Below are 13,255 nucleotides of genomic sequence, written 5' to 3'. Positions count from 1 at the left end.
TGTTTTACTAATATTAAGTTCAAACCTGCAAATTCGATGGAGATGAAAAATTTAATTTGGATGTAAAAGAACAATATAAGCTTCGTGTAAAATGTAATATTAATGGCGATCCAGAACCATAAAAAAATTCAAAGAGAATATAAAAAAAAAATCAAACAAAATTTTCCTGACCACATAACGAACATAGTTGAGATTCTCACACCTATCCACGTGAAACCCTTTTTTTACATGATGAGACATCAAGATTTCATACGATTTTGATGAAATTGTGAAAACCGTGAAAAACATAGATAAAAAATTCAGAAATATGCTTTTGTGCTCTCTTGCACTTGAATTTTTGGAATGTGCAGGGTGTCCCAAATTGGATGCTCATTGGAAGCATCTCAAGAACTATAAGACTTAGTGAAAAAATCTCCAAGAAACCCCGATCTCTTTTTTCGAAATAATAAGATATCAGAAAACAGATCATAGATATCTTGATTCGTTCTCGAGTTACAGGGCGTTTCTAAAAAAGGACTGTTTCAAATTTTTCGTTATATCTTGGTTTCTGTTAGAGATATTCGAGAAATTCTGAAAAGTTTTTTCCAATAATTGTTATGGTTTATATGATACTTATAACAGATCATAGATATCAATCTATTTTTTAGAGCAGCATTGGGACACCCTGTAATTTTCAAAGCAGTCTTTACCCGCAAATTGGTCGAAAAGCATCTCTTCATTGGTTTTTCAAAAATTTTCTCCTTTTCAATGATGAGTTTTTTTGAGGGGACACTTTATAAATCAATATTTTTTGTTTATTTCGAGATTCAATTGATTTTGTGTCCATTGTATAATTGTAATGAAGTCATATATGTCACATTCAAAAAACAACTCTCCTCGGTGAATCTCTAAAACGATTATTAATTTCTAATTAAATGGCACACCCTATATATGACTGGATTACAATTATACAAATAAAATGAATAAAATCTCGAAATTAATGAAAAATATCCAAATACAAGGAGTCGCATAAAAAAATAAATAAAAATTAATGAACTAAATCTTTGAAACGAATGACATCTTGAAAAATTGATAACGGGATCCTTTTTGAGAAATCTAAGGTTAGAAAATTCTTTGAAAGATATAGAGTGTTCCATTCAAGAAACACCAACCCTCCTCTATATCTCTGAAACGATAATTAATATGTATTATGAGTGTGTATCACATAAACTCTAAAAATTAAAAAACCAAGATATAGCAAAATATTTGAAAGTCATTTTTCAGAAACACCCTATATTTCGAAAAATAATCAAGGTATCTATGATCCGCTTTCAGATATCTTATTATTTCGGGAAAAAAGATCGTGGGGTCCTGGAAAATTTTTTCTTCAAGTCTTTTTGTTCTTGAGATGCTTTCAGTGAGCATCGAATTTGGGACACCCTGTACATACACATTGGTTTCTGCAGCTTTATTTTATTTACAGTTAAACTCTACTATTGTCGCCAGTCGAATCAATTCATTTTTAATATTCATAGAATATGGATTGTCGCCACAGAAATTCAATGAGCCAGGGTACAAATGAAAAATCATATTGCTTGAGCAAATACATAATGAAAACTTCATACAATAATTGTGGATTGAAGTAATTATCAACAGGAGCCTGGAATCATTCAATTAAATGGTCTTCAATTTACCATAATTTCAAAAGAATTGTCCAATACATAAAAATTTTCACAGAGTTTTATAATTTCAAAATCAACATTGCAAAAATATCCGGAGAAAGGGTTTTTCTCCAAGGGTAGGCATATGAATATTTGATGTGAACGCAATATATTTAACTACTTTCGTTAATTAAATTTCAAAAAAAGAAAACAAATTAAATAATTAGCAATGTATTAGTGTGATTAGTGAATAAATTGGTTTAATTAAAACAAGATATGATATGATTCGTTTAATTGTGTATGGGTGAGTTATCATATGATGTGATTGCAGCTATTTAAACTGAACAACTGAAATGTCCAAGGATTTGATGTGTTCAGTGTCTCATAATTTCACTTTTCTTTGTAAACGATCCTCTAAGTTCATTCGTTTTCATTTAATAATTTTGTGATGTTATGTACTTCTGAATAATTTCAAAAGTTATTTAGGAACCTCCGTAAAGTTAAGGTTTTCTGAATTGTAAAATAAAACTGTATTGATTTTACTGGGCCAAGAACAGGAATTTTAAAAGTTGAAAATCAGAAATTAAATCATTTGAATTTATATTCAAAATATTTATTATTATTGTTTTGAACATTTTTAGGATCTGATGCCAAGCAAAGATTAGGTATTTATTTTCCAATATTCTTCTTGAATTTTATATTGTTTTGATGATGTGATTCCCTTAAAATTTTACGAGAACCTTGAAATAGTTGTTTCCAGGGAAACCTCTAGGGGGCATTTCAAGCTTGATAAAAACCCAAATGTTAGAAAATTCGAAGTACCGAATGAAATTTAATTGGTCCAGAAACAACAAGAAAAAATTCAATTAACATCAAAAACAATAAAAGGTGCCGCACTATGCCATTATAATCATAAAGATCCAGATGTCTCATCAGGCTTGTTGGCGTTTCCTTTGATAAGCGTTGCCGAATTTTATTGCGTATTTGGGGATTTCTGTATGTTTCAAGAATTATTCTCCAATCAGAATGTTAATTCCTCAGAGGAATGTGATATATACCAGAAACGATTCCATTTTGATCTTATCCTTCTTAAGATAAGAAATAGAAGAAGTTTTTTTCATTTCATACCACATTCCATTATATTATCAAATTTTTTGATCGTGTTGTATGAGTAAAGCGAGTGTTATCTCTGTAATTTATCAATTTTTCATCATAATTCTGCACTGGGAAATACCTTCGGTTGGAGAATTCGATGATGAAATAGATTAAATAGAAAAGATCATATTCACTTATTCGATAATATACCACTGTTCCTAAAGAAATATTCCTGGGTCGAGCCCATGCACTCGTACAGCCATAGAAGAAGCCTTTGATTCTGGTACACACGTAGTACGAATTTTACGATTCGAATCCTGTTCTAAATTCAAAGGCGATGTTTCACGTTTCGTTGCTAGATTAGATGAAGGTTCCTTATCCTCATCAGCAAAAGTGAAATGATCTTCTGTTTGGGATTGTGTTTTGTCTTCTGAAGATGCTCTATTTGCAGCCTGTCTGTCAAACTCTTAATTTCATTTCTTAATGTTGATTTGCTATGAAGTACAAATGTATCTTCTTGGCCATTTGCAGACATTCAGCACTATTCTGTAACTTCAAATCGAATAGAGATAGTATGGAACGAATAGAAATGCAGCGGAATCGCTTCGAATTTGTATTCTATAACTCAAGTAGAATTACTATGGATATTACGAATTGCATTTGGCATTAGAAGAAGAATTGGATACAGAATATCAAATTTGGACACGATAGAAGTAAAACATTCCGATTTCTCAGATTACGATTCGATTCGTTCATTTCTATTCGATTCGTTCATTTCTATTCGATCTTACAGAATAGGGCATTGACTGTTATCCCAGTAATTCCAAATATTTGCCTGAGTTTTTTAAATACGATACCATACTTGTCATTAATGAACGGCGCTCTTTTATCCTCGAAATAAAGCTTTAACAATTTCTTTACTCAATCTCGAGTTATAATGACTTTCCAATTTGCTGATCATGAATCGTGTTTTAGTTTCAGCAGTAACTGGTGTTGCATCTTCGTCCGTAACTTATGAGTGATTCATTGCTTTCAGGGATGTTTCAAAAGACGTTTGCGCTTTTATTGTCTGATATGCCATTTTAATATGGAATCCCGCAGAATTTCAGAGGGATCCCGCATTTGCGGGATTGGATTCCCTATTTGCTACAGAATTATAGTAGATTAGATTAGAGAAGGGGCAAAAGATCATTCAACCTCACATGCTCCTTGACCTAAAGATCTATTGTTTTGACAGAAGCGACATGTGTCCTCAGGCGCATTTCCTATGTTTTTCACTCGGTTTTTCAGATGATTTGCCACAGAATAAGAGAAACTAAATTTCGAACGGCCATATTTAGGAAACCCCTAGTCGAATAATGCCCATTATCAGTATCAAGAGCGGCATCTGAGATCCGAATCTACCTTGAAAATTTCAAGTACGGACGGACATAATCGAATTTGAGGACGGATTTGTCATAAGTGAGTCGAACCTTATCGGCTCAAAATCGAAAATTACAGAGATGACAAAACGAGTGCTCAAAAAGACGAATCGAAAATCTTATAAATGGAAATAACGAACTAAATCTCCAGTGACATCACTCCTGTGGACTTACAGAGATATTCTTAATATATGTTCAATGCCATATAGAATTGTCGGGTCAATAAAGCATAAAATGCAACGATTAGCGACCGCACGACGTTATATAAGCGAAATCATAAACAACAACGAAAGTTCCACGTAAATTCAAGAGCTTCTAATTCGTCTAAGTCGTTCCTACTGCAGGTTTAACCAACAATGAAAATCCAGTTTATTCCAACATCTGCAGCGTTAATTCCAGCTAACCCCGCAATCATCAGCGAAATTGATATCTGCCGCGATTCAGCACTAACCGCATAAATATGACGAGAACGAAATTTCAAGGTTTCCAAACTTTTCTCGGAATCCTCGCAGTACTTAACATAAAAATCTGTCATGAAATACCCAGAAGGCAATAATAATTGATAAATAAACAGAGTTGGAAGCTCGCTCGTATTATTCGCTTGCGTAATTTCTTAGGCTTCATTCACACCAAGTCGACAGAACAGAGCTGAAAGCAGGTATTACATTGACTGATTGAGAGAGTTTTTTGAACGCTCGTTCCTCAGATCTTCTTTTTGTATAAGGACTGGAGTTTTATTCCCTACGACTCTACTCTAATTTCTCCAATTTCCTACTATTGTCTGATTGGGAGACTTTTCTCCCTTCTGCATGTCACTTCTTTCCTCTGGTTCTTTGAAAGAGGTATTTACTCTTATCTGTCATTCTTATTTTGATTTGTAGTATCTTTCTTAGTTCCTTATTCTCATACTCTTTCAGCGTCTCTATTGTTTTCTTTCTTTGTTAACTATTTCATCAATAGTTTCAATATTCAATTCTTCTCTGATTTGTTGGTTGGTTATATACCATGGGGCGCCAACCGCTGTTCTGATTACTGTATTTAGTGTTCTTTGCAACTGATCTTTTTTATCCTCTTTCGTATTATACCAGATTACTCCTGCATACGTAAGGCGTGGTATTATCACTATATTTATTATCTTCAGCTTGTTTTCTAAGGAAATTTCACTTTTTGGGTTGAACAGTGGGTGCAATCTCTCGTGAAATTGCCTTTCTTTTTTTTGTTTTCTTCTATCTGTCCATTCTTTCATCAAGAATTACTCCCAGATATTTTGCTTCCTTTTTCCATTCTATCGTCTGATTTTCTATTTTTCACGCTTTCTGCTTTTTCTTTCTTTACTGTTGTTCCATCAGTTTATCTAGATCCATCTGTAACTGCCTTGTAATTGTTTTCCGCATTCTACTGTTATAGTATAAAGCGGTGTCATCTGCAAACTAGGCTAGCTTGCATCTATTCATTTTTGGTATGTCACGCGTATATAAGTTGAACAGCAGCGGTCCAATCACCGATCCCTGGGGAACTTCGGCTTCAATTTATCTGATCGTCGACCTGATACTAACGATGAACGCTCGTTCCCTGATCAGATCGCTCTATCATTTCGTCAACATATCTGTAATATTGAACCAAGAGTGGTCACAAAAGGTAAAGTTGAGAGTGGCAAAATAACGAACGAAAAATAAAATGACGAAGCTATTGATGACCTAGAAGGAATTAAACAATGAAGCTCAAGAAAAATCTACGAAAATTCAACCGATAGAGAGAAAGAAACATCTGCCTGTGAATAGAGTTGCACAAGTTTGACTTGAGTTTGTCTTGAAATTAAGTCAACCTATAGTCAATCTTTCTGAAAAATAATTCAAGTCAAACTGGAAAATGGTTACAGGTTTGAAAATTCAAACTGTTTGTCAAACTAGTTTGAAAAATAATTTATTGAGTAAATATGCCTTGAATGGATAAAATATTCATGTTAAATATAGTTAGTAGGTGCAGAAAATACCTATATTAATTTAAAACAAGAAGGAAATACATTATTTCAAACTTTTTTTTGATCAACTCCAACTTGTCACCTCAAAATTCTTCGTGAAAAGTAGAGTTCTCACTTCAGAACTACAAACTAAGTGAATGCTGTGAACAAGAAATCTGATACTAGAGCACCCTGCTAATAAAAATTACAAAAAACCATATTTTTGACTTCAGGAATGAAGGAGCTGCCGTCCAAAAACTATTTTGACAATTTTGGGTCCAACGTTTTATGGTGCTACTACCGCAAATACTACTTGATCCAGAAAGAAATATAATAATATAAAAATAATATAAAGAAATCTGCGGCTGTGGCTCATCGAATCATCTCAAATATCTATGGAGAGGCCGCTATTAGTGAAAGAACGTGCCGAGAGTGGTTTCAACGCTTCAAGAACGGTGATCTTTACGTCGAAGACCAGAATGGCTGAAGAAGACAGACGGTTTTCGAAGATGCAGAATTGTAGGCATTACTAGATCAAGACTCGTGTCAAACGCAACAAGAATTGGCAGGATCATTGGGAAGTGACGCAACAAGCCATTTCAAAACGCCTGAAAGTCATGGGAATGATTCAGAAACAAGGAAATTGGGTGCCGTGCGAGTTGAAGCCGATATATGTTGAATGGCGTTTGTTTGCTTATGAACAGCTGCTTACATCCCGGGGATATCCCGGCCATGCTTCCAGGTCGGAAGCCAAACCGAATATTAACGGTTCCAAGGCATGCTTAGTATTTGGTGGGACCAGCTCGGCGTAGTGTATTATGAGTTATTAAAATTCATTTGTTTGGGTCCCACGGACCATGCTCTCCACTAAGGAGGTGTTTGGTGGTGTATAAGGCAGGAACCAACTGGCATCAGTAAACCACCGAAATCCCCCAAGAGGGGGCACGCCTATATATTGACTCAAATAACATCTCCATACTAAAAAATGAGCAATTGGATTGTTGTTTCACTACATTTGTTGCACTGAAATTGACAGGCATCAGATTCAACCAAGATCATTCAATTCCTACAGTGATCCCAGTTCTCTTGGGTATTACTATCTGTACCTATAGGAGATAGGTTGACAATACAGTCGTTTAGTGAACCCATCAATCGAGTCATTTTTCCCAGTAGCGTATCAGTGTACTATCCATTCGAGATTTTTTTGTTAGTCATCACTTATCGCGATCGTGCTCGGATAGTGATAATATCCGTCTTATCATATCATTTGGCGATTTTCCAGGAAAAAAACGCAAAAAAGAAGAATATAACTCTGGAGGAGCGGATTTCGAAAAATATATTGATATTGATTTTATCGCGTCAACTCTCCCTAATTCAATTTCAGTTATTCAAACGATTGGATATCTGATAATAAATTTAAGTGGAATTTCGAAGTCCTTCGGGATGAGAGTTTGCAAATATTTAGTAAATTTTTCAATTTCACCAGTGATATGTTATTTTTTTGTTCGAAAACTTTCACCCCTCTGAAATTCATACAGTTCACACTGGAGTGTTTAAAATCGAATAAAAAAATATGTCTGTTCGAGGTTTATAGTTCTTTATGAAATCTTTCGTTACTTTTTCACATTGGTGTTCATAAAATGCAACCTTTTTTAGTAGAATTCAGGTCTAGGATGATTAATGTGGAATAATCAACTGATTTTAGTACCAAATTATTTATAATGTTCGAGTTAAACTCTGGATCTGTACAGAGTAGGCAAATTTCGATGATTTAGCACAACATCTTTCAAACCAGAGGAGAAAGACAAAATCTGATACCCCAATCTCGTTCTCTTTTTCGGAGAAACTAACAAGAATAGTATTCTTTTTTGACCACCTTGTTTTATGTTCGAGTTAAAAGCGAAAATTTGAAAAATGGAGATACCGAAAAAAATTTATATCTCTGCTAATACTGATGATAGAGCTCTGAAATTAAAACATAATACAGGCACTTACGTAGAATCCAGTGGCGTGCTCGTCTTTTTAGCAGAATTTTTTATTAGAGAGCTTTGACCAAAGTTTGTTTTTTTAAATGAGAACACTAGATTTCCACTCTTGTTAGTTTCTCAGAAAAAAAAAACGAGAATGGAGAATGAGATTTTGTCTATCTCCTCTGGTTTAAAAGTTGTAGAGCTAAAATATCGAAATTTGCCCACCTTGTAGTGACCAAATATATTTTTTCAAGATATTCGAATTCTGCACGTTTTAAAACGTGAAATTATTACCTCAAAATCCTAACATTTATAATTTGGATGGAAAATATAATTCTTAGTTAAAAAAAAAAAAATTTCAAACCTCACAACAAGAAATTTCAGGGATAGTAATAGTAATTTACGTAACAAGTCCGGAAAATAGGGTTTTTTTGGACGAATAGACAAAATTCCAGGACGAGCGTAAGCGAGTCCTGGAAGTCTGTGAGTCCAAAAAAACCATTTTCGGGCGTGTTGCGTACAATATTTTTTCGGCAACCATGTAAAATAACACTATCGCTGCTGCTTTCCATATTTTATTGCGACTGCGATAAAAAAACATGCAAATTTTTGACAACTAATTTCATATGAACTGTCAGCCGTTATCTCGGTTGCTATGGATTCTATGATTCTTTTCCGGCCTAGTCCGGGAAGTACGTACTTTCCGGACTAGGCCGGGAAATGCTACTTTCTCAGAGAAAAAGCGTCCGGGAAGTGAGCACTTCCCGGACGGTTGCCGAAAAAAACATTTTTCTGGACGATTCTATAGGTCCATCATTGAAGCAAATAAACCCAAATGGTCTCTAGCCTTCCGAGAATAAGAGGTATGTATAACAAATGTTATTTGAAGCGCTTCGAAGTATGAATTCCAGAAGCAAACACATAACCTAACCACACATCAGAATTTCAAAAAAACCAAGATCGATTTATAAATACAGATGAAGATGTGGCGTAACGCCTAACCTCAAAATCGATGTTTATATAAATAACTTCGTTTGGAATGCAAGTGTGGGGATTCCCTGTTGTCGAACAAAGATGATAGATTTCGCGGGTTCTTGAACATTTCAAAACTATAAATAACGAAGCGAACTCATTTGCTTCTGCAATTTGTCAGATCAGAATTAATGACAGATTAATTAATTCGTTGTTGTCCGTTCAATTACGGCTTCAATTTTTAGTTAAAAATAGATTTATTCACTGGGCGCCGACAATCTTCATGTTTTTACCACTTAGGGGATAGTTCAATTCTTGTCTAGTTTGGGATCACTAAGTCTTATTTAATTTGTTTTATTATTATTTTATTTCAAGACATTCGCAAGTCTTTTTGAGTTTGCACCATAGAACAATAAACATAGATAGAGGGAGTATACGCAATTTTTACATGTCCCCAACATGGTTAGATTACGTTGTTGGATTGTGATATTTCAAATCCACAATTTTACTGTATCCTTATGAATGTATATTATATTGAATGAAATATATTTTTTCAGGGATTCCCGATTAAATATGCAAATTTGAATATTCGGAATCCGATATTTTTTCCAATTGTCGAATTTATAATAAGCAGAATATTTATTATTTTCTGTATCTACCTGCTGAAATCCAAGGTTTGGCAACTTTTGCTCTCCTAGTGTCATCGGTTGTTTCACGTCGTTTGGCGCGCTTAAAGTTTATTTTTTGAATTCCTGATATAGTTAGGTATTCGTCTCAATATATTTTGAGTTGATATGAAACGTTGATTCACTATGAGACATAAGAAGTGCACTCTTCGTGGATAAACTCGCGAATTGAGTGAAATATCGTATCACTGATATGTTTAATTTCCGCGCGCTTCATGTCAAATTTGATAGTTCATGTTGGGGACAAAATTGGCCTACATATGCTCCCTCTATCTATGTTTATTACTCTGAGGTTTGGACCATATGGAAAGATTTTTGACATTGTTTTCTAATTTTCTAACGATGAGGTTTAGGACTAATTCGAGGACTAATCTGTCCTAAAATTCGATTCTGTCCGACCGTTCAGCCTTGAACATGATAATTATAGAACGACAACACCCTCGGAAACACCTAAAAATGTTAGATTCTGCTAAAATCTCGAATAACGTGACTAGGGGTTCCGAAAGTATATATGGCTTGAGAATTTTTTTCCTAGAAATTTCAAAATTATGAATTCGATCGGCATGATATTGTGAATAAAAAATAACAATTCCAAGCTTCTTGCAAAGTGTCATGTTGGTCTTTAACAATGTACACTATCCACAATAATCAGATATATAAATATATAAGATGTAAATCTCCACATTTTTCGATAAACCTCGTTACAAATGGTGAAAATAATAAGATGGCTCGCTACTCCTAAACACTAAAATAAAAGCTAAAGTAGTCTCTGCACGAGTCTCTGCATCTCATGTAGAAATTAGAATGATTATATATCTATTGGAATTACAATAATCAAAAATTCAATAACTTCCCTTTGAAAAATATTGTAGACATCAATTTAATGTCATCGCAGCAATATTAATTTTCAATTTCATTAATCATAAATCGTCATGAATTATCGGAAATAATAAGCAGAAATAAAATGAAGTCATTTGAGAAAAGGTATCGCTAGATTGAAAATGGGTGATAGTTCAACAGTGATAGCTGACTCACAAGTTGGAGTTATAACACTTTGAATATCGATTCAATCGATGTATACATTTATGCTCATGTAGAATTTAAAGCCTATTAAATCGTTGACATAACTGTCATCTATACTCAAGGTCTATAAATTGAACAGATTGTCTTGTCACTTTCAACTTGAATGTGGATACCGGGTGACGTCACTTAAAGAGTGAGAGTAGCGCGTCATTCGGTATCCATTTCGCCATTAGCCAAGATCTTTAGATTAAATATTTTATCCATAGGCATTGATATATGGAGTTTAAGCGTTATTTGCCATTCGGTGTGAAAAGTGAATCCGTCATAGATTACCTCGTAGATTAATAAGTATGAGGTAACCTCAGAGGTAACTTAGGTATATTACTTATACCTTCTAAAGGAAGTAGGTACATATTGCTTAATTTCGAGCTTAATTTTTATTGAAATAAAAACATAGAAGGAATTATTTCGATTGATATAACTTTCGAAATATTCCATGAAATACCAATTTTAATGGTGGGAGAGCCATACGGTTGAATGTCTCCACGAAAAGTTCAGGGTAGGTGAGAAAAATCAAGGATCTTGATCTCACTAACGAATAAACTGGTAAGTCAAATAGATGATCAACGTTTCGGGTAGTAGTGAAATTTCGTTATAATGGACAATTAAGGTACACATAAACAAACTACAAGCATGTCTTGTACAAAAATCGCTGTACGCTGTCTACAAAAAAAATCTGTACGTCACCTAGGCATATTCAATGACTATCCAACAAAACATATGTACCTACCTCACCGGAAGATTTAAAACCTTGACTTTTGGATCATAAATCAAGCACATTACACTACGATAATGAAACCTTTGGTAAGATAGGTAGGTACCACAGATTATATTCTGGTGATTCCATTCACACTCTCATCAGTCATCAGAACAAATTAGCAGTGTTATTTCGTAATGATATTTTCACTGACCTATTGAATAGGTAGTTCCAAAGCATTGAATACAACTTGGAACAACTTTTATAGACAGTCTTTAAATTTGACTTAGGTACTTTATATGCAATAACATAGGCCTAAAGATGAAAGAAAATATCCTATAAAAATGTAAAATTTAGCTCCCATTTGCAAATGTAATTTCTGAAGAAGGATAACCATCCAATCATACCAGAAGCATTGCAAATCCTAATCACTTTTTCAGAGATGGATAAACAATGTTACATTACTTATTTAATAATCGAGTTATGTTGTTGTAATAAGGTGTACAAATTAGAAATGATGAAAGATAACAATTATCATACCGCGGTAAATAACGTACCTACTTGCGTTCATTGCATATTAATAATATAATACCTGGAAAAACTACCTAACGAACAATTATAGTACGAAATACCTAAACTAAAAATACTGGTTTGTGAATAAACAGAGTATTGGCGAAGTTCTACCTGCTTGTTCATTATGAATGGTTTTCGCGAGGGTTTTCGATACATTCTTAACAATCTTAACTATTTACCAGTAAAAGCACCTGAATTTTTCTAGTATCCATAGCAAATGCCAACCTTCCTCTCAAAACAAGAAAATAATTCGTTCAGTTCAAAATTAAAACCCCAGTCTGCTCACAGAAAGTAAATAATAATGATTAATCCTTGATCCCACGCGAATATCCCCAGATATTCGCGTGGGATCAAGGATTAATCATTATTAGTAGTATTCTCAAAATCGGGATATTTTAAGAACAGCTTATGTCAAAACATAACCACTCGGCAAAAAATATCTCGCAAGATCATTTGGCATTCTTTAGATCGAAAAATTCCACGTTATTAACGTCAGTAACAGGCAACAAGAGCGAATTGAATATAGAGAAATCCGAACGCAGACAAGCGACGTGGGCCAGAGGGGAAAGATGAAAGGGGGACCCCGTAAGATTCATCAGAGACAGAGTATGACGCCAATGTCACAGTCTGAACGGCGCCAAGGAATAATTCGTGCTAAAAAAATGTCAACACTCATCTAGATAACCAATGAGATGACTGTAAACAATTCAAACATATTGGGGGCACATTCCATTAAAGAAAAACAGATATTTACTTACTTGATCTCTGTAGGAAGTTACTCCTACGCAAAATCACACCTTTCTCATGTTTACACCAGTGAATATTCATCCAAGGGGTACTCCATTATATTGCTATTATAAGCACATGTCAGAACACCATAAAAAAATCCGTATGCACTTCTGACGAGTTCAAAATTTCACAAAACCTTACAAAAATCGCGTTTTAACGTTGGCACTAGAGTTTCGATTGATGTTTTGATCACACACAAAGAATGTATACTAAACTGTATCACTTATCTGTATGGTTTTCTACAAAGTTTGAGATAAATCCAAAAGATACTGCGTGTAAATTACACACTAAAATGATATGGTTGCTCACACGGCGCCATGTTTACTTGTTTCGGAGCTCCATCTCTGTCTAGTAAACATTAGTGACAAA

The 13,255-nt window shown here is 34.2% G+C and overlaps 1 protein-coding gene across 1 annotated transcript in view; it reads right to left on the bottom strand.

Annotated features, from left to right (window-relative positions):
* The window catches only part of LOC123676506, a 55,121-nt gene extending 41,866 nt beyond the window's left edge, over positions 1–13,255 (bottom strand). Inside the window, exon 1 of the mRNA XM_045613669.1 lies at positions 12,856–13,255. The gene's annotated coding sequence lies outside the window, so the exon portion shown is untranslated. The remainder of the gene's footprint in view (positions 1–12,855) is intronic.

Source organism: Harmonia axyridis, chromosome 1 (genome assembly GCF_914767665.1).
Source record: "Harmonia axyridis chromosome 1, icHarAxyr1.1, whole genome shotgun sequence".
Taxonomy (NCBI): Eukaryota; Metazoa; Arthropoda; class Insecta; order Coleoptera; family Coccinellidae; genus Harmonia; species Harmonia axyridis.
Note: the sequence above shows the minus strand (reverse complement) of the source record. Positions and strands in the feature narration are given on the sequence as shown.